This window comes from Hippocampus comes, unplaced genomic scaffold, assembly GCF_001891065.2.
Source record: "Hippocampus comes isolate QL1 unplaced genomic scaffold, H_comes_QL1_v1.1 scaffold85, whole genome shotgun sequence".
Lineage (NCBI taxonomy): Eukaryota > Metazoa > Chordata > Actinopteri > Syngnathiformes > Syngnathidae > Hippocampus > Hippocampus comes.
In genome coordinates this window covers 1,877,587-1,902,586 of record NW_017805540.1, presented here as the reverse complement: position 1 = coordinate 1,902,586, position 25,000 = coordinate 1,877,587, and the positions used below count along the sequence as shown (strand labels likewise).

At 42.5% G+C, this 25,000-nt stretch overlaps 1 long non-coding RNA gene across 2 annotated transcripts in view; it reads right to left on the bottom strand.

The window, feature by feature from the left end:
• LOC109521285 (uncharacterized) overlaps positions 1 to 25,000 on the bottom strand; it is a 167,295-nt gene that overhangs the window by 129,707 nt on the left and 12,588 nt on the right. Inside the window, exons 3-5 of one of the 2 annotated variants that reach the window (XR_002169324.1) lie at positions 14,352 to 14,407; positions 14,126 to 14,237; positions 11,743 to 12,043 (exon numbers count right to left, since the gene is read on the bottom strand). This is a non-coding gene — a long non-coding RNA (uncharacterized LOC109521285). Of the gene's footprint in view, positions 1 to 11,742; positions 12,044 to 14,125; positions 14,238 to 14,351; positions 14,408 to 25,000 lie in introns of those variants that run through there. The other variant, XR_002169323.1, reaches the window with a different exon arrangement.

The window sequence follows — 25,000 nt, the reverse complement described above, 5'->3', positions numbered from 1 at the left end:
ATCCTGCACAAGCTCAACACTTGAAAGCAAGTCTTATCTCCATTTTGATGAAGTTCAGAGAGCGGGAAATGGATTCATCCCTATCCCTTGTGGAGATACGGAAGGTTAAAATCTACTCACTCAATATTTTATGTATGTTTCTTCATTTGATGTCAACCGTAGTGCTGCTTTTGAACTGCTACTTGCATTCGCCATTTTGCGGAGGCTTTCCACTCATGCTTTTGATTCGACAGAGACCACTATGTCTTTGGAACTAAACACACAAATATAGTTGGTTGGTTGATAAAACCATTTCAAAAAGTACTGTATCTGAAAACAGCTACGGCTAAAACAGCAATATTTCAAGAATATACGAGTCTACACCCTATACCCATGAGAAGAAATCGGCAGTTTTACTGTGTTTAATGAATTTCAGCTCAGCTTGTTTTTTATGCACATAGCATCAGTTTCAAGTATTTGACAAAACGTTATTTAGGAATAAAAAGTAACATACCAAATACACAGAAATAGGGTAATCTCTTTGTCCTACATAAATTAGATCAAGTATAGTTACTTTTGTGTGCTGTTGAGCATTAAACATCTTTTCAGAGAGGGTTTACCAAATGTGGTTCTAATCAGGTAATACATCCCACCGAGTCATTACGGGGCTTCCCACGCACCAACAAGAGGTGCTAGCCACCAGCTAGCTCACAAGCTAACCAGAACTCCTATCAGGTGCGAGACGGACAACGGGCTAGTCTGCTGCATCATGTCCTTGCTTAGTGTGTGTGTGTGTGTGTGTGTGTGTGTGTGTGTGTGTGTGTGTCCACATAACAGAGACACTTTGGGGAAAGTCAACCATCTTTAAACATGACAGCTCACACTACGTGGCAAGACATTTTAGTGCACACTAATTTCACATCCACAGTGTTTTACATATGACAGTGGCCGAAGACAAATTACACTTCTTGTTTGAAATAATGGCAATGAGCTATTCCGTCAATTGTGAAATCCAAAGATAATGTAGTTTTTTTGGTCCAGTCATAGCTAGCTAGCTAACGGCATACTGTAGTGGTAAAAATGAGCCATGGGGTTATGACGAAGTCACACGCAATTGTGTCAGATAACTGCGGATGCAAACAATGGTGCTCAGTTTCTTTTTTTTAGTGGGGGACGGGCAACTCACGCCATGTGAAGCCTGTTTAATTTTGTCTGCCATGGCATGTAGTTACTGAGATATTCAGGTTTCAGATAAAGTCACAATTTTTGAAAGGAATTTTGCATTTTCTGACAATTTTTTGATTTGTTAAGCTGACAATTTGGAAGAGAAACATCTCCGCGCATGATCTAAGACCTTGCCGGTGGGGCGGTCAGATTTAGAACCTCTGGGACAAGGGTGCCACTGAACCCCTTCAACACGGACTGTTAGAACGCACTTAAATTATTCATTTGAAGTAATAGTCTTGCAGATGAAATATTCATGGCACCATAATGAGGGATGTATTGATTTAAATAGCAAACTCAATGTTCGGTATTCAGCAGATCAGCTTTTTGTATTTTTTCAAGTGCTGGGTGCTGATTACAAATGAGAATCTCTTGTGTGGAAATCATTTAGAGAGAAAAAAAAAATCACACTCTACAGAAATCTGCAGTCAATGATAAGAACAGCACTGTTCCACATCATTGCATCACTTTATAGCGAACGTCATTAGTCTGAAGAACAACATCTTCACCAGGACTTAATGACCACTTGAAAAATCAAGACTTTGTTCTCCTCCTCCATCGTAATTAATATCTTCCACGTTGTTAAAAGAATGTCAGAGGTCTGGCCTCTGAAATCTATAAACGGGTTTTAATGTTCGCGGAGGGTAACTGAATAACTGTAATTAATTTTGCTCCTGTGTTAGTGACTGATGAACAGAATTATTCTTTTCATATCTCGGAGCTTTTATTTCCCTTTTTCACCTTGTGAACTTCTATTATGGTCAGTCAATGGAATCGGTGATGAAAAGAAATTGCCGTCACATTGTACGTACTACATTATACCGATGTTAAGGATCTTGAACCTTACAGGTGGGGATGGAGCATGGCCGTTGGGAAAGAATTCATCAAACTAGCCCGTAGATATTTTTCTTTTTCATAAATATTGAAGGAGTTACCGTAAGAAGCCCTCTCCAAGGCTGTTCAGTTGCATCATATTACACAACCAGCCGACGAACTGCATCACAGCCTCAACAGTGTGTGATCATCCACTTTGGTATTCTTAACCCGCTTCTTCCTAAGCATACTGTATTCCCTCTTATTCCCACTGCGGCACTAAAGACAGTTTTGTTGAATGAGCATACTAAAGGCCAGATTTACATGAGAAAGATCCTGTAAAAACTGACGGGGTTTTTTTGTTACGGTCACTTGAAAAGTTCTAAGTACAGATGATAGCGTTGTCTCAGGACGCAGCTGTGACCCACCTGCAAAAAATAGATGTGCATTCTGGATTTTGATTTATGTCATGCCAGTAGCTTGAGCATGCGAATTTAAATTGAGAGGTTGACAATTTGGAACAACATTCCTGTTGTGATATTCAGGAATTAATGCAACATTCTCACACATCCGCACAGCCTACATTTAGACGGCCCAGATCACAGGATCCCCATCCCCGCCCCGCCCCCCTTTTTTATTTAAAAACAAACATCCACTTCGAAAGCTGCTTTTGAAAGGTTGCATTTTATTACTCCCCCCCTTCTCCATTTCTTCCCACAACTTCATGGACATGGAAGAATTTTGTGGTGGTTGGGCAGTGGTTAGCACCCATCAGTAATCCAAGCTAACATTTGAGACAATGCAAGCGCATTTTTCATCAACTCGCACGTGTGTGACGAGTAAATTTGCAAATATCTTCAATGACAACCGTGAAATAAAATTTTGTTGCTGTCAAACTTCAGCCCAGTTGTTAGCGCTGAGGCCCAACGTCAGCTTCTAAACAAGAAGAAAGGAGCCGAACACAACATGCAGGCAAAGATGAAATTTGCTGAAAACAGTAGCACTAGTTTCACATTTCACACACACTGTCTGCATTCACTGTTCAAGCTTTTAACCACTTTGCGCCAAGTACAAAAAGTTAGTCTGGAGACCTACAGTATCATACTTATTTACTATATGTCCACAGAAAGATTTATTGAGAAACTGTAGTTTGTACTGGATGCATTTCATCACGACAATGTGAATATTTCAACTCATTGTAACCATCCGCCATCATAAACGGTGGAGTTCTTTAACATTAAAAGAAAAGGGAGAGAGTGTTGGTTTTACTCGTAATACAAAAGCAAAGTGTCAAAAAAAAAAAAAAACCTGACAAGGCTTATCCACCGTTAAGGAGCACCGACTGAACTGAAAGCCTGACAGCAGCTGGGCTCTTTATGCAGAGCAGCTGTCATGGTTAGGAACTCCTGGGCTATAAACTGATGTTTGTCTGGAGCGTCCAACAGATTAAGCCACTCTTTATGGCAGAGAACAACAAACGCGCAAAGATAATTTGGTTTTATGGCATGAGAGCAGGAATGTGGATCGGCAGCTTGTACCGCAAACGTTACAGTTGGTTTGAACATCGGCACCGCTTGCTTTAGGTAAGAAGAGGTGAAAACGCTGACTTTCAGAGCGCCGATAATCTAACTGCTGGTCAAGATTTTGGTTTAAGACCGATAACGTACAGTGCTTGTGTGTTTGTTTCCTCTCAGTCAATAGTTAAATGATCATAATGGCTACTGCAGATGTGAAGGCTTCTGTATGTGTTTGTTTTTAAGGGATACAAACAGGTACTCTGGCTGCTTAATTTGGTTGACATTTCAGTACAGGTTTGTGGGGTGAGCAGCGGGGGATGAAGCCCAATCAGTTGATTGCCAGAGTGAGAGAAGGGGTGAACAAAGAGTGCCGTGGTGTGATTGATTGATATTCTGCAGTCAGAGCTCGTCTCGTGGCAACAGCAAAGATCAACGAGCCCGAAGAGAGCGATAGCACAAAGACAGGTTGGTATTTAGATGGCCGCAGAAGGACGACTGCAAGCTCAGACGGGATTTTGACGTTTTCTGCTTCTGCTGCTTGAAAAGTGATATTTTGAATTGATTTCGATCTTACATCAAAATACAAACTTTGGTTGATTGCAGAGCTTAATTTATTTGCTTTCTTCCTGAAAGTGACCCGTATTTGGAAAACCTTAAGATTTATGCTAACGATTTAAATTCTGATGGCTTTGTGGCATCTGATGGATTGAGGCACATTTTCGGTTGTTTACTTTAAGTGCTTTATCAGGTCATGAAGAGCAACCTGAAGCCTAAACTCTCCAAAGTGAGATTGGGGCACATGCTCATATAGTGTATAATACAGCAAGATATACATTAACATGAGTGTTGTTTCTCCTTTGATTGAAGCATGTGTTCTAAAACAACAAGCAATAGATTGGAACAGATTTCAAACTTAAAATTCTGCGGGCAAATAATACAGTCGGCACCCGCATATTTGTGGACAGACAATCATGACTTCACGCAGGAGCACCTTTTTTTTTAATGCCCCCAGTATCAGTGTTTCTGTTTGATCTGAGAAAAAATAAATGTTCTGGCAAAATACTGTTTGCAGTGTGTATGTATTTTGGGCAGAACAGTTCAAAGGTACATTTGAAATGTTCAATTGCAGCAGCGCAGCATCTGTTTATCGACTCTGTATGCAGTGAGCGCTCGAGCAGTAGGCTACTGCTAGCTTACGGCTCAGTCTTGTCGGCTCCTGCTGGAGCGTAAAGAACGTACATGAACACAGCCCATCACCACTTCGAGAGACAAGAGGATCTGCACTTTACTTTAAAACACTTCCTTCTCTGATCTAAAAGTATTTCTCCATCACTTGTTCACTCTGCCATCCTAAGCAGCAGCTTTGTATGCGGGTCTGTAGCTTCATCGTCTGTTGCGTTTTAGCGGTCCAAGTTTGCATTAAAAATACTTCCTGGCTCTCAGCTCATCTTGTTGTAAAGAGATTGGCCCTAGTTTGGCTCGGAAGAGGCTAGCTAGCAGTTGCGTACTACAGTAGCTATAATCTTTAGCTTAGCACATAGTTAGGTGGTCGCTGTCATTGGCGAGTTGTTATGTTAGCGAAGGGCTTCGCCCATTCAGCTCAGTGTTTTTTTTATAGCATGCCAGGTGCCGACTATCCTTGAGGATAATTGTCAAGAAGTGTTAATAGGCGCCCGCGGGAGTACAAGAAATCCCAAGGAGTTGATGAGGTCCCGGCCCACCGAGCAGGAAACTGCAGTCCCGGAGGTCCAAAGAAAAGCTCATGGCGAGTTTTTCAGTTCTCCGAAGCACTTCTCGGTTGTATGTTAACTTGAAGTGCAAGATTAAAGTGTTTTGGGTTCATAGTTTGTGGTGTATTTATGGTTTTAACTCTTAATATAAGCAATGGTACCTGTATTACTTTATTACATGTCACTTTTAGGGGGTGTCAAGTATTGCTTAGCCACGTGAATAGTAGGTGACTGATTCCATCAAAACATGACAGAACAAATCGGCACCTTCACCGAACGTCTCCACTGCTTTTCTCACCATTCAGGAATTTAACTTATTTCAATCAGTACTTATTACAGACTCAATCCTCCTGTCTGAACTGAAAATTAGCTAAAAGGGCACTTGGACAGCCATCCAAAAAACTGCAAAACAAATTAACCACAGTCTGGTTCTCTTTTGTTGTTTCTTTCAAAAGACAGAACAAGGAGAATGAGCCCTTTCGCCCAAAAATATTTTCAGTCTCTTAAAGCGAAAGGCGCTCATCAAAACTGACCTTTCAAAACAATCCGGGTTGACTTTTAGAGAATATAAATTAACCTTTGACAAAAGAGTTGAAGAGAATGTGACACCAAATGGTAATAATAAACTGATGAGGCATCGGGAGACGGTGTTAGATGAATGCATCATCTATCCTTTTTCATCAGGCAGTTAATTTCATCAAAGACAGACCGTAACATCCGAGCACAAATCATCTTAAGACACAACAGTTTGAAAGACAAACTGCGACTTAATACATTTGAAGTTTACTTAATGAGGTCATGGGACAATCGTGAGTTGGATATTGAAGTAACTAGATTTATTGGGCTCATATTGCCTACTTTGTCAACATAAGTTAACAAACTTGGAATGAGTGTACACTGCAGGTCCATCAAGCCAATTGCATTGTAAAGCCTGCTGTATATGATTTTTTAAAATATATTTTAAGGGACACAAATTTAATTGCATGCATTCTGCTGTGATAGCGAAATTGTGCCACTTCAAATAAGTCATCAGGACTGCAAGATAAATCCTGCCTGAAATATGACCAAAAAAAAAAAAAAAGAACTGCAAGTTTTAATAGCAATAGCATGACCACTAACTTTCAATAATGCAAAGTTATCGTATACAGTATGTCTTCAATAATGACACTGCAGATAGATTGACTGATGGAAAATAGCTCAATCTTTCATTTTACAGAGGGTAGGAACTATATGGCTTCCTAGGTTTTTGCTAACCCAGTGAAAAGTGCGTTAAAGTAAGCTTAAAAAGAGGCAAAGGAGGATTTGACTTTCTAACTGAGGGCTTAAAGCACAAGTTATCAGAAGGCAAAGGAAGCAGATTGGGAGTTTGCCACGTTATGGAAAATTGTACCTGCAGGGAATTACAGAGTCCAACCACCACAACTCACATTTTGGAGTAGTTGTCAAGGGAACTTCAATGAGGACATCGACCTGAAATTAGGAATGAAGATCAATTGCTAAAACACGCCGATTAACGCTGATTGACACACCAAATAAGACACTTCAATGATTTGCTCTCTAATTAAGAAAAAGGTTGGCGCTCGAAAATGTCATTCACAAGCCTCCTGTGCACTCCATGGAATCTTCTTGGCAACTATTTGCTCACAAATGCAGTCTGCATATGGCATTAAAGGGCTTTATCAAAATGTCCCTTCCTCCGCGATTGTCAAATGTGCCACCCATATTGATTCCAAAGTCTTACCTCTTCTTCCGCGTCCATCATTTATCTTTAGCGGCCCTAAAGCCTCCACATCTCCACCACCCACTATGTCATACATATTCACTGCTGCCTCTTTCATTTTTCCTATGCTTGTCAGTACAGTACTTGATTCCCTTCCTTTATGCTTTCTGACTGTCCCACTGTCTCCAGGCAACTCAAAGGCTGTTTTATCTTGTTTGGTCCGTATCCCCGACAGACGTCTGTTTTGTACCCTCTCTCCCCGTCGTGAACCTCAGCATATTTCTGGTGAGGATCAAGTCATACTCACCCGCTGAGCACCTTTCAGAATAATTCGAGGAGTGACAGTGTGAAGCGGATGGAGCCCTCTTCAAATTGCTGCTAACGCGGTTATTATTTTTGGCATATAGACCAATCACGGCTATTCGTCAATTCGCAGGTCTGTTAGTTCCTCAATAATTTGATCAGTGTGAAGGTGGTAACGGTTTGATCAATGGACTTAGAATGAAGTAGTCACACATTTCATCCTTTGGCATAGTCTACATGTTCGACAAGAAGATGTATATGTAAAAAATATTCATCAAGTCATAACTCTTGTTCTCTTTGTAATTTTACATAAACAGGTCATTCATATACTTTTTGCTATATAAATATATACAAATGGCTTGCCCATACGAACATTTGCACAATAATCTTGAATCTCAAATGACCTCCTTGTCATGGTTTTGCTCTGTCTGTGTTTTTTGTTTTTATTTTAGCACAAGCTGGAGTGGAGGGCGTGCCTCTTCAGCGGCGCACCCGTCCGTGTCTTGTTCCCAATCAAGCCTGGTCAAGTACTTAAGGACTGCCAAGATCACAAATCTCTGTCGGATTATTAACCTTTCTCGCTGTTTATGCTCAAGTGATATTTTCTAGACTTCTTGTCTATGTTCATAGTCACTTTTGTTTTGCTAGATTCTTGTTTAGTATTTTCATTCTCAAGTCAATTTGGACTACTTTATGGTTCATGTGTTTGGATTCTTGCCATTCGTTTTGAGAAATTTCGGTTGTCAAATTTACCTTGCAGTTGGCAAGCACTTTCTGTTTTTATCAGATTTTCCTGGCTTGTTGTTGCCAGCGGTATCTGTTTTTGCTTTGTCGGTACTTCCGTTTTTCTAGAAATATTTTTTGTAACGCAGAGTTCATCTGAGTCTGCATTTTTAGGATCGACACTCCAACTGGTTCATCTTCGGACCGTGTCATCGGTGATGACTAGGACTCGGTCAGGCAGAGCATCAAGAGGCATTGTGGGTCTGCTTCCCCATGGGCTCACCACCTGTAGGAGGGGCCAAGATGGTCGGGCGCAAAGTGAGCAGGGTGGCAGCCAAAGATCTTGGCGCTGCGATGCCATGCTACCAAAGCTGGCTTTAGACGAGTAGAATGTCATCTCTCTGGCAGGGGAAGGAACGCGACCAAGTCGAGAAGTTCCGGCCAGGTATACTTGGGGTTGCCTTGACACACGACATGGGCTCTGAAGCCAGTCCTTCAGAGAGACGAATGGACTCTCTCCCACTCCAGAGTTGCCCCTGGTGAGAGGCACAGAGCAGTTGTGGGCATGCTTACTGCCCACCGGCTCAGTGCCTGTAAATTGGGGTTCACCCTGGTGGACGAAAGCGAGAGCCCGGGCTGGCAGAAAGGACCACTGCTTCATAGCCCGCTAAACCACAGGTGTCAAAGTCGAGGCCCGGGGGCCAGATCTGGCCCGCCACATCATTTTATGTGGCCCGCGAAAGAAAATCAAGCATGTCAACTTCCGTGATGCTTGCTGAAGTCTGAACCAAAATTTTAAATTGTCATATGTAATCCACAATAACAGTTATTATTCTTGACTTCTGATTTTAAAACTAGTTATTCATTAACTTGTTGTGCGCTATGTATGTAATATGAGGAGGGGATCAAACATTTATAAGATTTCCCAAAATTCATAACGGCCCTCCAAGGCAAACCGTAACTACAATGTGGCCCGCGACAAAAATGAGTTTGACACCCCTGCGCTAAACCGTCATAATGCTTAGCTTCTGTGCGAAGCTTCTTCTGTGGTTACTGATCCAAAACTGCTAGATCCACGCATAAAAACAAGAACTGGCCATCGTAGATAGGTTTAGCCATGAACCACTGTGCTGAAGTTCCAGATTCCACTCATTTGGATGCTGTGTTTATCCTATTTTGGGAAGCTATCATCCGCCAAAGCAGCATGAGTGCTTCCATTGCAATTCCCCTTTTGCTTATTGCTAATCACACATCTACCAAGGCTGCTGTTCGATTTGGGGTGAGATGAGAAAGTGTGTGTAGGTGTTCACATCTACCTACATGCACAAATAATAACTTCTGCATTCCACTGTGTACATTTGGTCGAGTGGGCAACAAGTTTGATGGAGTTTTTTTTTTTTTTTTTTTTTTTGCAGCCAACAATAAACATTCATTGTCTCAATTAACATGACACTACAACATGATAAAAGATCATACTCACTGTCAATATTTTGCCATGAAAATATAGTTTTCTATATTAGAAAATATATAAAATATATCTATATTAGTCTTTCTACAGTAGTCTGCCATATGAAAACAGTACTATATGAAATACATTAATTTTCCTCATAGTTAATCAGGCATATTTTGTCACAATGGACCGACATTTCTGAGAAAGACGCAGCAGAATGCGACTTCTACCAATCTCTCAGTGAACATGTAATGAACCGAAGACTGTGATTATTATGCTCATGCCAAATGTCACACAGGATGAAGCGGCGGTGACTGGTGACGCATGATGACAATTTAGAGGCTTGTCATGTCAAGATAAAAGAAATGATTACATCCTTCCAATCATTGTAATAAGAGTAATTTGAATTTACTCATAATGATACCATGACAATCAAAAGAGGAAAATATTCATTTTGCAAAGTTGTTTGAAAAGTGCAGAATTTCTCTGCGTAAAAGTATCATCAGCCAAGACAAGGACCGTAGATGACATCCTCCAACATCCTTGGATCAAAAAAAAAAAGAAGATAACTAGGAAGGCGTCAAATTATTGCTTCCTTGCAGACGGTTCTATCAGTGAGGAAATCATGGACTTTAATATGATGCAAATTAAACTCAAGGGATCAAAGCCGTCAAGTGCGCCTGCCAAACTACCTTAAGCAAAAATACGTCTCACGCGTGTGGACACTGACAAAGAAAGGAAACGTCAACAGCGAGTCCGAACCAGCAGAGTGGCGCATTAATGTGCACTGCTGAGCACCACAAGATAAACATGCGACATGAGACGACACAATGAACAACAGCAGTACACGCTGCAGCGAGTCCAGTGCACAAGGTTTAAAATCTGAATATGTAGAATGAACTCATTTGGGGTCCCGAATATTTTATCATGGCCAGCAATTTTTACCAATGTCTGTGTATTATCATTCACTGCCCCCCCCAACCAAGAAAACTAGTATTTCCATAGAATATATTCTATATTGTTCTATGTACATGTAGAATTTTTGCCTTGGTCTTGACATGTTACGCAATCGTGAAAACTATCTTTCATTGTGCATCTTCCCAGACAGCATTTAATCTACTCTTACAATTTCAACATTAGCCACTAACGTTCTCACAAAAATCACACTGTAACCTTTTTGGCTTTCATCAAGAGATGTTTGTGTGTAATGGTCCTCCCACATGACATTCGACATCAAATGCATTAGTGAACCAAGAGCCTTTAAATCTGGATTATTTCGCTGAAGAAATGGGTAGAATGTTCCAGCTATAGATAAAACATCCACGTTCACCTTAAAGCACAAATTCCAGAGATGTGCGAATGGCAGTGCAATCAAGAAGATATGAATGCGAATATTGGCTTTTTCAAGGCCAAGGGCAATGAGTGGTGTCATCCAATTCAAAAAGATCTATGCCCATTCAGAGCAAGAACACGTATCGCTAATCCCCAATGACATACAAAACGGGGTAATCTACGTCCTTCCTCGCCCCTCAAAGTTAACGTGACTATACTGCCAACGTATTATATTAATCACTGGTAAGGTGTCAAGAGATCAACAGTACCTGCTATTTCACGATCGTCCCCTGTAATCAATAATACATGACAGCAGACCCTTCTATGTTTTCTTGTTATTTTAAGCAAACCTTACAGGGGCAAGCAGAGCGGCATAATATTGGACTCCGCAAATATGATGCATAATACCCAAAGGAGGCCGCCAGGAAGATTGCATATGCAGTGATATCATTACAACATTGTCAAGGGATAGCCGGTGTGTGCTTCATGACAGCCTTACCAGTGCAATCTGTTGTTATTATCTTCTATTCATCGAGAGAGAAAAAATATATAATAATTTTTCTTATACCGCTGCTGCATCGGACCACATGTGGCTAAACTTACTACTGTCTGCCTTTGACTCGCATGAAACCAACAAGTGCTGGGAACGGGTACTCAAGTGAAACAAGATTCAGTTAAGCTTAATAGGGTTAGTCCTGGGTCAGTATTCACCCTTTCATGGACCAATAATGATAACCTGTTACCAGATAACATGAGAAGCTGTCCACTGTAATAACTGCTGCCCCTGAAAGGGTTAAATTCTGACAGTATGGTAACTGTGCGCAAAAATATTGCAGTTTCACGGGATTAAAATCATAGCTCTAAAATGACACATAGGGACATCTGAAATCACAATAAATGACAATTTTGGTGAATATCTGTCCCATTGAAGACACCCTATTTTATGTTTATATAAAATATCGAATATTTGGTACAGAAGAAATATGTACGAAATACATGTCAAGAAATGTGAACATTCTTCTTCTATTCAAATGCTTCTCACTAAGTCACAGCATTGCATCACTAGGGAGCTATTTTATAGATGAGACCCGTGGACTACATGTTGTCCATGGGGCTAAGGAGCACACGCCGGCGCCATTTTGTTTTCTTTGGGAAATGCACATTAAAAACACCAAAAAAAAAAGCATCCGATTTGCAGTGTCTCTTTCGTCTCGCTCCCTCCCTGCTCCTCCGTGCGTAACTCACTCCTCCCCTTCCGGAAAAAAAAAAGTTCATTGGAAGCAGTTCAATTCTACGAGGTGGCTTGTTTCCTCAACTCTGCAACCAGCCATTCATACTGTGCCTTGCTTAGACGGGCCCTCAAAAAAAAAAAGGGCATTACCGGTGACAGCCAGCTTTCGTTACGGCAATTGAAACCATGACTTTTTAAAACCACAGTAAACCGGCAAACCTGTACTCGGCCCATGCCTAAGTGAGATACACCCATGCCAGTAGTGAGGCCGAATTGAGTACTCACAAATGATTTCTACCAATGCTATTGTATAGCAACATCCGCATGGCTGGCAAAGCTTTTCTTCAACAGTAACATGAAACATGAGTGGCTACCATGGCGTTACATACAGTATGGGCCTTTACTGACTGGAGACATTGTCAGTTTCTTAATAATAGCCTGAAATCGAACATTGGCAAGCTTTCAAGCTTTAAAAGAGGCAATATAAAATTTTTAAGACGACAGAATTATTTCATTCCGTGGTCACACAGCATTTGTTTTATTGTAAGACAAGCCGATGCATTTCAGGAACCTCACTGAAAACACTCACATTTTCTTAATAGCATCCTGAAATCGAAGCTTTGCAAAAAACATGCAAAAGAGGGAAGATTTCATTTTTGAGACCAAACACAATCGTCTCCTGCCGTGGTCACGCAGCATTTGTTTTATCGCAAGACGAGCTGATCTTATTTGGCAGCAGGCGTCTACAATGTCAAACATATTTCTTCATAAGAGACATCCATCCCACACCTTTCCCTGGGCTGTCACCCAAACACATCCACGTCCCTTCCTATTTACACCGGGCCCCTCTCACCGTGCCACGGCCCATCACACCACGCAGGGACACTTGACAGCTGTTTGTTGATGTGGTGCCACAGCTTATTCCCTGTGTCTTGTTTGTTTTGATGTCAGCGTTTCGGGATGACGGATGCTAGATGGGTGGGTGGGGTGAAGGGGCCAGGCGGGGGCGCCTGGTTTCACGGCCCACTCCTGACAACGAGGAACTGACACCATCGAGGAGCTTTTCCTGGATGTCAGGCCAGTTTGAGCTGACCGTCGCATTTCTTTTCTGAATGTTACACGACGGCCTGCAGGCTCCTTTTTCAGGACAGTTAATTCCTGTGAGATGTACGCTATTCCTCAGTGAGGCAAGCGTTTCATCAAAAACCTTGAAAGTGGATAGGAAATGTTTTAAGGGACCTTTTAAACTAAAATACTTTGCTATAAATATCTGTGAAGCTGCTACCATGGATATCTCCAAAAAAGATCCTCGCGCCATCTGTTCCCGAAAGCATACATTTAGTAACATCAATGTATAAATTAGCCGGAGTTCTGCTTGCGGGATACAGCGCGCACACACACACACACACACACACACACACACACACACACACACACACACACACACACACACACACACACACACGCATGTGTAGATATATTTTAATTATACTCATGAAATATTGTCAAATGTCCTTGAGTCACTTGAATAGGACAATACAAATCTAAGCTATTAAGTATTATGATATACAGTATTATGACCTGTCAACCAAGCATAAAATTGAAAGAGAGCTCAAGTAAAACTACTTACCCACTCTGAAGACCCTTTGCTAGATGTAGGAAAGAAGACATGATTGTGGCGTTTCATCACTGGTATAATAACACTTCTTGAGTTCTGCACACTATTTTTTTGTTTTGCTGAAATTGGTCCATTTTAAGGGCCTGTTTGATGCACGTGAGTGACTGGACATTGTGAAACCTATTCCAATACACAAATGCTTAATGTCAATTTCGTTACCTTGATGACCGAAGGTTTAAAGGTTTGATCAGATGAGCAATTGGTGTGAGCTAAGTCCACTACTGAAGTGGGCTCCCGTGAAGAAAAAAAGATTTCATTCCCAGAGGCAGCAGTTTGTACATCACTGCGTGTATGTATGTTGCGCATGGACATCAAACACAAGTAACCCCGGCAACGGCGTCAACAACTTCACTGAGCAATCAAGCATGTCAGATACTCACACAATGCTATGCATCCAAAACAAAACTCGCTGTAGCTCTGCTTACCTTTTGACTTTGACGATTTAGTTTCACGCGTGGGGGATGTCGGTGTTTCTGCATTAACAGTTTCAGACAATGTTGGAGCTTCAAAGTAGCTCAGGAAGTCCGACCAGCCAAGCTGATCATGTCATGGGCAGAGAAACACTTGATTATAATGTAAAGTGCAGAATGGTTCACTCAAAGACACATCTGGAGGAATGAGTAAAAAAAAAACAACAAAAAAAAAACTTACCTGGTTTTTAAATTTCACACTTGATGAGAAGGAAGGCACTTCAGGGAACCAATTATCTGAATACAAGCAACAAAAAAACAATTTTCCATAAAATATCCCCTTTAAGCAATTGCTTACTGAAAAATGTCAGTTGTTGGCAAGCCTCACAGGTCATTATTTTGCTTGTCATGAGCTTTTATGTATTTGATTATTGCCATTTCATACATTTTATTAATTGGATTGCTCATATAGAGCAGCAAGGCCCTTTGAAGTCATCGTAAGTTGCCTTTCTGGTTCTAAGGTTATCATCATCCTTTTCCTCTTTGCGGTGATGTCACAAAAAAGCTTTTAAAAAAAATTAAAACACAATAAAACAAGTGACAAGCTCATGAAGCATGATGACAATTTCAACTCTTAATTTTGTTGACTTTGATGACTTTTTTTCACCCTAAAACATTTTGACCTGGACTTGACTTGACTCTATGAATACTAAAATCTGCCACATCCAAATGTATCCTACAATAGAAAAAGAAAACAGCCCAGGTTATACTGGATCAACAATCTGTTAGCCAAGGCTAACCCAAAGCTTTGTTTTTGTTTTTTTGCTGCTGTGTGATGAGAACTTATTGTCAGTCTGGTACCCAAGCCAGTCATCAATCTTTGTTCTGAATATATCTCGTAAGTCATGTGTTGACAACTCGATTTCCTGAATAGGCCCAAATAAATTATCCTCCATATTGACGGGTCACAACATGAAAATGAATCTGCTCAGAATTCCCACAGGGTGTTGACAAAAGCACTCACTAGAATGAAAGGAAACGTCACCTGTCATGGCCAATAACCACAGCCAGTCCATCTTACACCTCGACTCCCACCCACCAGCTAACCACCTGATGCGCTGCACATCACAGTCACTTTGAGTGACGTCCTCAACATTTCGGGGAACATTCAATCTATCAGAAGGTTGGGACGTTAAAAGCATTATTTTGCATGTGTCACCATGCAGTACGTGAGATCAACTGGAAGGCTTACCTTACTGATTAGGGCTGGACAATGAATCAAAACATAATCATAATTTCTGTGTCGGCTTCTCACGATCATAAAAGCATTATAATAGAAGAAAAAATGTTTCATCGGCCAAACGGCGCGGTGTGTATGTATGTAAGTTCCTGCGCAGTGAATGTGACGTGTTACTCGCAGCAAACATTAGAGACATGTTCTTCTGCCGTCCCTGAAGCGTGCTTTAAGCTGTTTATTGACACCGGAGTTTACTGTACAGTAGAACTAAGCACACAACAAAAAGAATTACACACATTGTATATTTACAAAAAAAACTGTTCACTTTAGATACATCAAAAGCTCAATGCTAGCTACTCAGTGGAAAACCCTGTTGATAAGCTAGCAAAAGTTAGCATTGGGGATTTACCTTCAAAGAACCATTATTCACACACAAACGCAGTAGGAGCACATATAGACATGTAGAATTCACTCTGTGAAAAGCGAGCTACATTAGTACTGTTTTTTTGACTGTTGTTTGTTTTCCAAAATCACATGATACTGATACAGGAGCTTATAACAAATAAATACAAGAGTGTCTGAAGCCCAGTAGTCTGCCTGTCATTGAAATGAGAATTCATAATTAAATTGTGATGTTATGACAGTGAAAAGAATTTTTTCTTTGCCATAAATAGGGTCTATGATTCCAGCGTGTTGATATTTTTTCCGAAAGTATCAAAGTTAAGTTGAGTAACAAAAAAGAGAAAACCTGAGCAGAAAAGGCCAACGACACCATTAGATTTGAATACAATCATCTGCACGATGCATTTTATCTTCAAATTACACAAATAACCTTTTATTTTCTCCCTAACCAGATAGTGGAATGGACACATTTAGAGTACAGAGCACTGCTGTCATGACCAAAGCTTTTTTTCATGAACAGTCGCTTGATGAGTAGCCCCAGTGGGTTTTAAAAGTGTGCTAACTCAAAAATAGATGAAACCAATGTTCAGTCTGTCAGGCGTTTGTTTTGCGTAGCGTGCAACACAAATACTTTGATCCGCAAATGAGTCACCTCTGTTTCTGTGCGCTGACACACTTTTCATGTTCGCTTATGTTTAAAACGCCATGCGTGCGGGATGCAAAGAAACAGGAGGCAGGCGTTCATACGAGTGAAATGTGAACGTGTAACATCACCTGGATGTTGCAAAAAGTGCAGTTGCGGTTGCGTGTTTCCTTTTGTGCTTGGGCACGAGAAGCAAAGAGCATCATGATGCACACTGTGTATAACAGCAAACTGTACCTGTATTTTCTCGTCTAGAAGCAAAGCTACATTGACTAAAAAAATACCAAAATCATTTATTATGCTGCCCTGAAAAGTCAAAATCAAAACTCGGGACAGGACAGGCATCGACGACCTTGCGGCCACAGCTCCAAACGGCCGCCTCAACAATGGAGGCGCGAAACACGGTCCACTCTGACTCGATGTCCCATGCCTCCCCCCCAGATGTGGGCAAAGTTCAGCCAGAGGTGAGAGTTGAAACTCTTTCTGACAGGGTTTTCTGCCAGGCTTTCCCAGCAAACCCTCACAATACGTTTGGGTCTGCCAGGGCCGACCGGCAACTTCCCCCACCATCAGAGCCAACACACCGCCAGCTGGTGATCAGTTGCATTGGCACAAACAACATTCAGGACCCGTGTCCTCACTCAAAGGCGCGAGTAGGCTACCCTCTCGTCCATCGAGGTGAACCCCAATATATAGACACCAAGCGGGGGGGGGGATAAGTTATGCCCACACCTGCTTGGTGCCTCTCACCTTGGGCAACTCCAGAATGGAGGAGTGTTCAACTCCTCCCAAGGGGACTGGTACCAGAGCCTCAGCTGTGCGTGGAGGCGAGCCCGACTATACCTTGTCGGAACTTCTCAACCTCACACACCAACTCAGGCTCCTTCCCTGTCAGAGAGGTGATATTCCATGTCCCTAGAGTTTGTTTCTGTTGCCAGGGATCAGACCGCCAAGGTCGCTTTTGCCGCCGTCCAGCTCACAGGGCACCTGACCCCTTTGGCCCCTCCCACAGGTGGTGAAGCCCATTGGAAGGGGGACCCATGTTGCCTTTTCGGGGTAAACCTGGCCTGGCCCCATAGGTACAGGCCCGGATACGAGGCGTTCGCCAGTGAGCCCCCACCTTCAGACCTGGCTCCAGAGTGAGCCCCGGTGACCCACGTCCGGGCAAGGGAGAACGTGTTCAAATTTGATTTCTGAGCTGTGCTTTGTCTGGTCCCTCACCAAGGACCTGTTTGCCAAGGGTGACCTTGCCAGGGGCCTAAAGCCCCAGACAACTTAGCTCCTAGGATCTTCAGGACATGCAAACCCCTCGACTACGTTTAGGTGACGGCTCATGGAGGGGCTCTCCGGAGTCCAATCTCTGAAAAGTGGACTTGATCACACCAAGCCCTTAATTGTGGAACGTGTGAGCCATCTCAGTCTTAGCTTATCTTGGCAATTAGCACGGTTTCTCTGCCTTTCCTCATCAAGCCTTCGTGAGAACGATACTTGTCAGATGTGTAGCTCGTTATATACCTCACAAATGCCCCTGATACAGGTTAGTTCCGTCAACGCATCATATTTTCTTCATACACTGAGTATGGCTTTGGAAAGGGCTTTTCAGGTTAAACTATCAGTCTCGGCCAGAAGGAAAGTGACACGGGAAAATTGCAACCCCTTTGGAAGACACTGCAGCAATGTCTTGTTAAAGTGACAGGATCGTCTACTTTGCCGTGATGTGGCAAGAGCAGCCATTTATTAGCTTTTTACGTCTTTCCTCACCTTGGTTCTTATCAGCGAGCTGTCAAAATAATCTCGAAGAGTGAGTCAGAGTATTAGGTGGGATATTTGTAAATGTGTTGTGCTCTCCAGTGGGGCCTGTGAAGTTGAACACAAACTGTTCCAGCTGCTGGGGGAACCGGAGTACCCGGAGAAAACCCACGCTGGCACAGGGAGAACATGCAAACTCCACACCGGAAGGTCGGAGCCAGAATTGCGCCCTGCAACTCTGCACTGTGAGGCGGATATGCTGTTTGTGAATTAATGTGTGTTGGTTTCCTTTGTTGAATTCATGGGTGTGTTACACGCTGTCACCATCTCGCACTGTGAAAAATGTCGCATTTAAGTGCAAAATTGCCCTTCAGCTTTTTTCCTCTCAGCCTAAAAGCCCTTTGCCGTTTTCCCTTTCCTCCTTTCCTGACAAGAACACAGGTGATGTTTTACTCTGCTGGGAGAGGGGGAAAAAAAAAAAAACAGGGGTGATCACCGTCTCTCAAATCATCGCTTTCCTCCATTACCTCCCCATCACATGACGAAGTCTCGCTGCTCCAAAGGGTTAGAAATTCATTGGAACAGGTGGAGCTGTGGACCATATCCCATTAGCGAGCCTGCCAAAGGCCCATTCCGGGAGGAGTAAATCCTGCTCTTCATGCACCATAGGCACAAACTAATGTATGGAGGGAAAAATACATAGGCAAAGCCCCCTCTTTAGTAGAACCCGGCGAGCGAATGATGAACATAAAGATCACCATTTTAATGAAATGTTTTTAAAACACCAAACTTCCCATTTGTGGTGGTTTCGAGAAACAGTCATTTGCTATTAAAGTCAGCAGCTGAAAAAAAAGCACTGCCGGCATGTGGAGCCTGTCATGGGTGCATGTGAAGGGCAGGCGGACTAATGTCGGACTTGGGACTGACTCGGCTCTTTGCTCCCCCCGCCGGCTTTGTGACTCTTCCCACATGGCAGCGCATATAATGGCAACACTCGCCTTTCTATACATAGACCAAGACACAATGTCAAAAGCAATGACAATGGTGGGTCGTCCTGATTAGTTCAACTGGTTTTGTTGGGATGAGGACACGGGACAAAAACCTTGGTCTGGAAACCTTCACAAAACAATGCTATGTATGTTGTATTGATGTAGATCAGGAGTGCCCAAATTTTTTTGGACCAAAGATCGACATTTCGACCAACCAACCCCCCACGATCGACCCGTTACCGCGCACGCACATACACGCGCACGCCATGATGAGCAGCAGCCTGACACGGAGGCATGCGACGCACTTTTGCAGCCTGTTAACTATCGTAGCTCACACGTACCGTTTTAAAGTGCTTCCCTCGGTCCTCTAGATTCCTGTTCTTTGTCCGTGCCCTTGGTGAAATTGTACACGAAACAAACTCTGAATGAGAATAACGATAACGAAAAAAGATATAGCGCAACAGCTCTGATCACAAGCTGCAATTGCAGACTGCTGAGCGCGAACAACTTCCGGTGACGCAGGTCACGCGCCACCGGAGGTTAAAGATTTACCTGCTTTATTTTATTTTATTTTTTAAATGCTTTTTGTGAAAATGAGACTGATCGGATGATTAGGGTGCAGTGTACATTAACACAAAAAATATATATTACAAACATGCACAAAGACACACAAATGGTTGTTTTTTTTTTCTCCACTACATCCCTCGCGATCGACTTGGGACCAGTCCGCGATCTACCGGTCGATCGCAATCGAAGTAATGGGCACCCCTGATGTAGATGAATAAAATGTCAAATGGAATACAGCGGGGGGCTTTGGTTTCTGTTCCTAAAGTGATGACTGAACCCAAACATGTGGGAATGCACCATCATCTATCAGCAACCTACGCTAAAGCCAGGGGCAATTTTTTATTTTTTTTGTTTTTGTCCAATTATGTTTCGGACTCTATGGGCCTCATTCACTCAAGGCTTGTGTTTCAAAAACAGGCAAATTCTTGACTGCAGCATTTTAGTAATTCAGGCCCCAAGTGTTGCCATGTCAATCTAATCTGCGCATGGCCTTCAAAATCGGTAGTGCTGGCCAATTCAACTTTTCACTATCAGCAATGGAACTCTTCCTTTCATCAATTACATTTCACTTTCAGTTCAGTCGAAGGTAGTTCTGTGCTGTTATCTTGCGCTTTGTACAGAATTGATGGCTTCTACCATCGTGACACAATACCGATACTTTGAAGAGGCGGCTATAGTCGAAAATGTTGTCGAAAACAGGCCCTGCTTATGACACATGACATCGTATTCTTTCACCACTGTGCAAAGCAGTGCCTAGCACGGCGTTCGGACTCTGAAATCTCATCATTACAGTAAATATTTGGAAGAAAAACACTTCTAGCTTATAGTTATAAAACAACCATGTGCAAAAATACAAATATGTCAACAATAAGCGTGCCCACTAATGCAGTATGGCCATATATTCTTGGGTGAACCAGTTCCATTATGCGTCGTTGGGAACGTATGGCGGTAGCATCGTAAAACAAGGACGCCCACTGGCATGAAATACAAAGGGAGCATATATCACCATTTTACCAACAATGAACTTCGGGAAATTGATCCTATAATGTGACCTATGGTCTTGAAAGCTGCCATCAAACTGGGTCTCCCGGTAATTAGCATTTAGGCCCGACTTCATGTCATAATATGGCTCGTTGAAACCCAACCTCATACATGGGGTCAAAATTTACAACGAGCTGCTGCAATTACAACAGCTCAAAAAGAATTTCCCGTACCCTCAATTGTGCATATTAAGTCCACTTTGTCTTTTGATTAGAATGAAATAAATGAAAGAATAATAAACCTTGTGGGTTTTTTTTTTTTAAATAGTTTTGAAAGGCCACTTGTTGCTAGGCAGAGGTTTCCAAAGGCCAACGGAAGAATGCATTGCACAAAAATAAATCACATCGTGGAGGATGTTTGGATTGCCAATACATGCACACGAAACAGCACCATAAGGATTGGGAGACAGGTTTACCGATACATTATTTTTTTTGCCACTGAATCGATGATGTTTATCAAATAAAAAAACAATCGAGACTGCGAGATAGACAGCCTGGCAGAGCACTCCACATTACTGTCCTGGCCGCTGTCTGCAATTGTTTTCCTCATTTGATGATGACTCTACCTCTAATGGATTAAGTTTATGTAAGTGGAATTAAATGTAAGCATCTGTCGTCATTACAGTTTTCCCCAGATTCACACTCCACGCTATATCACATTTTTTCCAAGCAATCATTTTATTTATCGATTTTTACAGTATACTCCATGTAATGCCTTCACATGTGGGAACGGAGAGCCCTGATCGCCAACGCACTTTTCACCCATTCACTGAACTCCAGCAAAACCATACAATGCACAAATACAATGCGCACACTGGTGAAAAATCTCTTGTCATACTTTTTAAAAAAAATAATTAAATCTCTAATAATTTGACAGACCACCACGAGAAGGATGATGTCAGCAGCAAAATGAGAAATGCAAAACAGTGCATTGAACAGGCCTTTCAGTCTGGCTCCGGCTTTCTTGTGTGGTTTGCTTGTTCTCCCCGTGCCGGTGTGGGTTTTCTCTGGGTACTCTGGTTTCCTCCCACATTCCAAAAGCATGCAAGGCAGGTTAATAGAACACTTTAAAATTGTCCCTAGGTGTGAGTATGAGTGTGATGGTTGTTTGTCTTTGCATGCCCTGCGATTGGCAACCAGTTCAGGGTGTGCCCCACCTACTGCCCAAAGACAGCTGGTATAGGCTCCAGCACGCCCGCAACCCTCGTGCAGTTAAAGCGGATTAGAAAATGGATGGATGGATGGATTTGCGTGTGCGTGCGCATGGGTGTAGCAACCCCCACTCCCTCGCCACGCCCCCCACCCCCCACCCCCGTGCGTGTTCGCTAATAGAGTTGTTTAGTCACAGATCTGTGTGACAGGTGGCCCTGCTGGCCTCCAGTGTGTGCTCAGTACAAGTGCTCTCCTGGGTGAGGAGCTGTCGCATCCACTTACACCAGGGAACCATTCCTCTGGCCCGTTTTTCTTCAACCGCAACTAACTTCGCCCCGCTTCTCCAGTGCGTGCCACTTTTTTCTGATGTTTCATATTCCCAAGTCAACCTCCTCTTTCTTGCTGGAAAAGAAAAAGAAAAAAACATGGCCAACTGTGCGTACAAATGCCCACAACAAACATCAGTGCTCTTTAAAGCACAAGAGGGAGTGAGGCTCCGGCAACATTTTAAAAAGTAGCAGACAGATTTTTTAGTTGTTGGTTTTTTTTTGCAGTTTGGCGTGTCTGACCAAACGCACACGCAAGCAACACAATACAGCATGCGTCCATATTGATAGACCTTTTTGTGTCAGTGTGTGCTGCAAGTGCTGTCTCAGCAGAGCGTGGGTTATGTGTGACAATTGAAGCAGGCGCGATTGGTGCGGGGGGGTTGAAGGGGAGGATGAAGAAAATGTCATTTTTGTTCTGCATCAACAACATGTCACCAATAGGGAAAATAGTCCTCCAATGCGTGTGCTCCAAAAAACACTTACTGTAGGCTATCAATTATGCAGTTTGAACTCTGGCATGCATGGTTAGTGGGGGGAGTAGGGGGGGGCATCTGAACGAATGAGAAGCTTACATGATTTAACGCAACAATATGGAGTCATTTGAGCATAACAGCTACAAATTCACAGCGAGTGTATGCGCAGTGCAAATAAGGAAAATAGCATCTCTGTCATTGCTATGGCAACCTCACATCACCTTTTTTTTTTATACTCGATAATATTAGTGGGCAAGCATGAACAGTTACAGCTTGTGCCGATGGTTAACATGTCTGACTTCTGACATTCTGGGTAATATGCATGTGAGGTTCATCACGATTAAATTGTCGAAATTGTCCTGAATGGGAGTGTGATTGCTTGCTTGTCTACATGTGAACTGCAATTGGTTAGCAACCAGTACGTAGGGGAAAACCACTTCTTGCGCAATGCCAGCTGTGGTACAGACTCCATCTCACCCGCAAAATGAAGGAGGACAAGTGCTTGAGAAAATTGCCACTCCGGTCACTTTCTAATTAGCTATTGTCCAGTTTTGAGCACCGAACACAGACTCAGCGACTCGAATAAACTAAAATGTTAACCACACACAAAAGGATTTTCAATCCTAAATTCTGAACAGGTTTACCATTTATGACTGTCAACCCCAAACTGTTTTTTTGGAGCCAATCAGGGTGGAAAAGTCACTCTCAAAACACACCAAAGGGTAAATGATCGGCGTAATCTTTGCTGACTGTGAGAGGAAGGGATAACCTGGTTTAAAATCTGTCCGGATATCGGGATGTGCAAATTGTTAAAACAACAAGGAATAGATGGCATACTTAAAAATTGAGCATGAATTTTGATTACCATCAAAATAAATGACATCTCTTGTTTTACCTCATTTACAAATGACCCGGCCGTTGTTTTTTAAAATACCAAATTTGCTCACCCTCGGTCAACTCAGAATTGTTCATCCGTCTGAATGGACTGCATTGAGGACACAATTATCTTCAGTCCAATATCTGATAAATGTTTAGCCTGAGAAAAGTAAAAGCCCATTCACGCTGAACTGGTAATACATTTGGGTCTTCATTTTTGTATTCTGTCATGCATTAGTAGGAGTAGAGCGAATGTCAATCAGCCTCTTAGCATTCTCACAATGAAACTCAAAAATGTTCTTTGCTAAGAGTGCGGCTTCACATGTTGCCAATACAATCAAAACAACGCTGCTGACTGCGTGCCGGTCTTCTATTCCAACCATCCCATTGATCAAAGCATTGTTTCAGTGCCTTGTCTGGGATTTTGGGCACACCTGCGTCGCCTGGAAGTGCTTCTTCTCCGAACCACTCTGCTGTGAATGGAGAGATAAGGCTGATTGAAATATGCTCAGCTTTGGAAAGCTGGCAGGGAATTTTCATGCGGTGGAATTACATTCAAGGAGCGTGACGTGCATAAAAGACCACGAGTGCCATCAGTCGGTTCGCATCGCCTGGGTCGATTGCTTGCAAAGCACACTGGCGCCACGCTGAGGTGTCTCTCAGCAATTGCAGCCGTTCGACGGCCGGGTTTGAGGAAGACCAAACGGTCTGTGCCACTTCCGTACTGCCTAATACTGTACGTTATGTGTACTGTATTATCATACGCAAATGGTTTGATTATCTTCCAGCCGGTTACAATTTCCCTTCTGGCAATTTTCCCACACGCAATGAAATCATGCCCCGTGTCAAAATCATTTTATAGACTCCCATTATCATTTTATCTAAAGCCATTTGAGCTGCTTCAAATATTGCTGACCTCGCATGTTTCCACTGCACACACAAGGCGTACTTCTTAATAGCGCTAAGATCCCTATTGATTGGCTTAAATAGACAACGTAGGCAGTGTAGGACCAAGTGTTTCTCCCAAACTATAGAATATTTGACAGACCCGCATCTGCATGTCAGATTTCTGTTTTAAGGATTCCTCCTTTATTTTTACTGAATACCTAATCGTGTAACGTAAAACACACAACAGGAGGTATTGGCAATAGATGCTCACTGATCTGAAGCCTCATGAGGTACAATGGTGTCTTGAAGGCGGGTTCCAAGTTTTATGCAGTTTACAGGAATATATGCCCTGAAACTTGAGAAATGTGCACTTTAGGGCCTCTGAACTTTGGAGCTTGTCATGTATCGAACCAGGTACTCACCTGCCAACAGGACAGGCTCTAGCCAATAAAACAAGATTATTCCGTGGTGCCCTTCCTACCCCCGTCGGTGATTATATACTTGCAAAAGAAGTCACTGCTCAGCCCCCCCCCCAAATTAGTTTT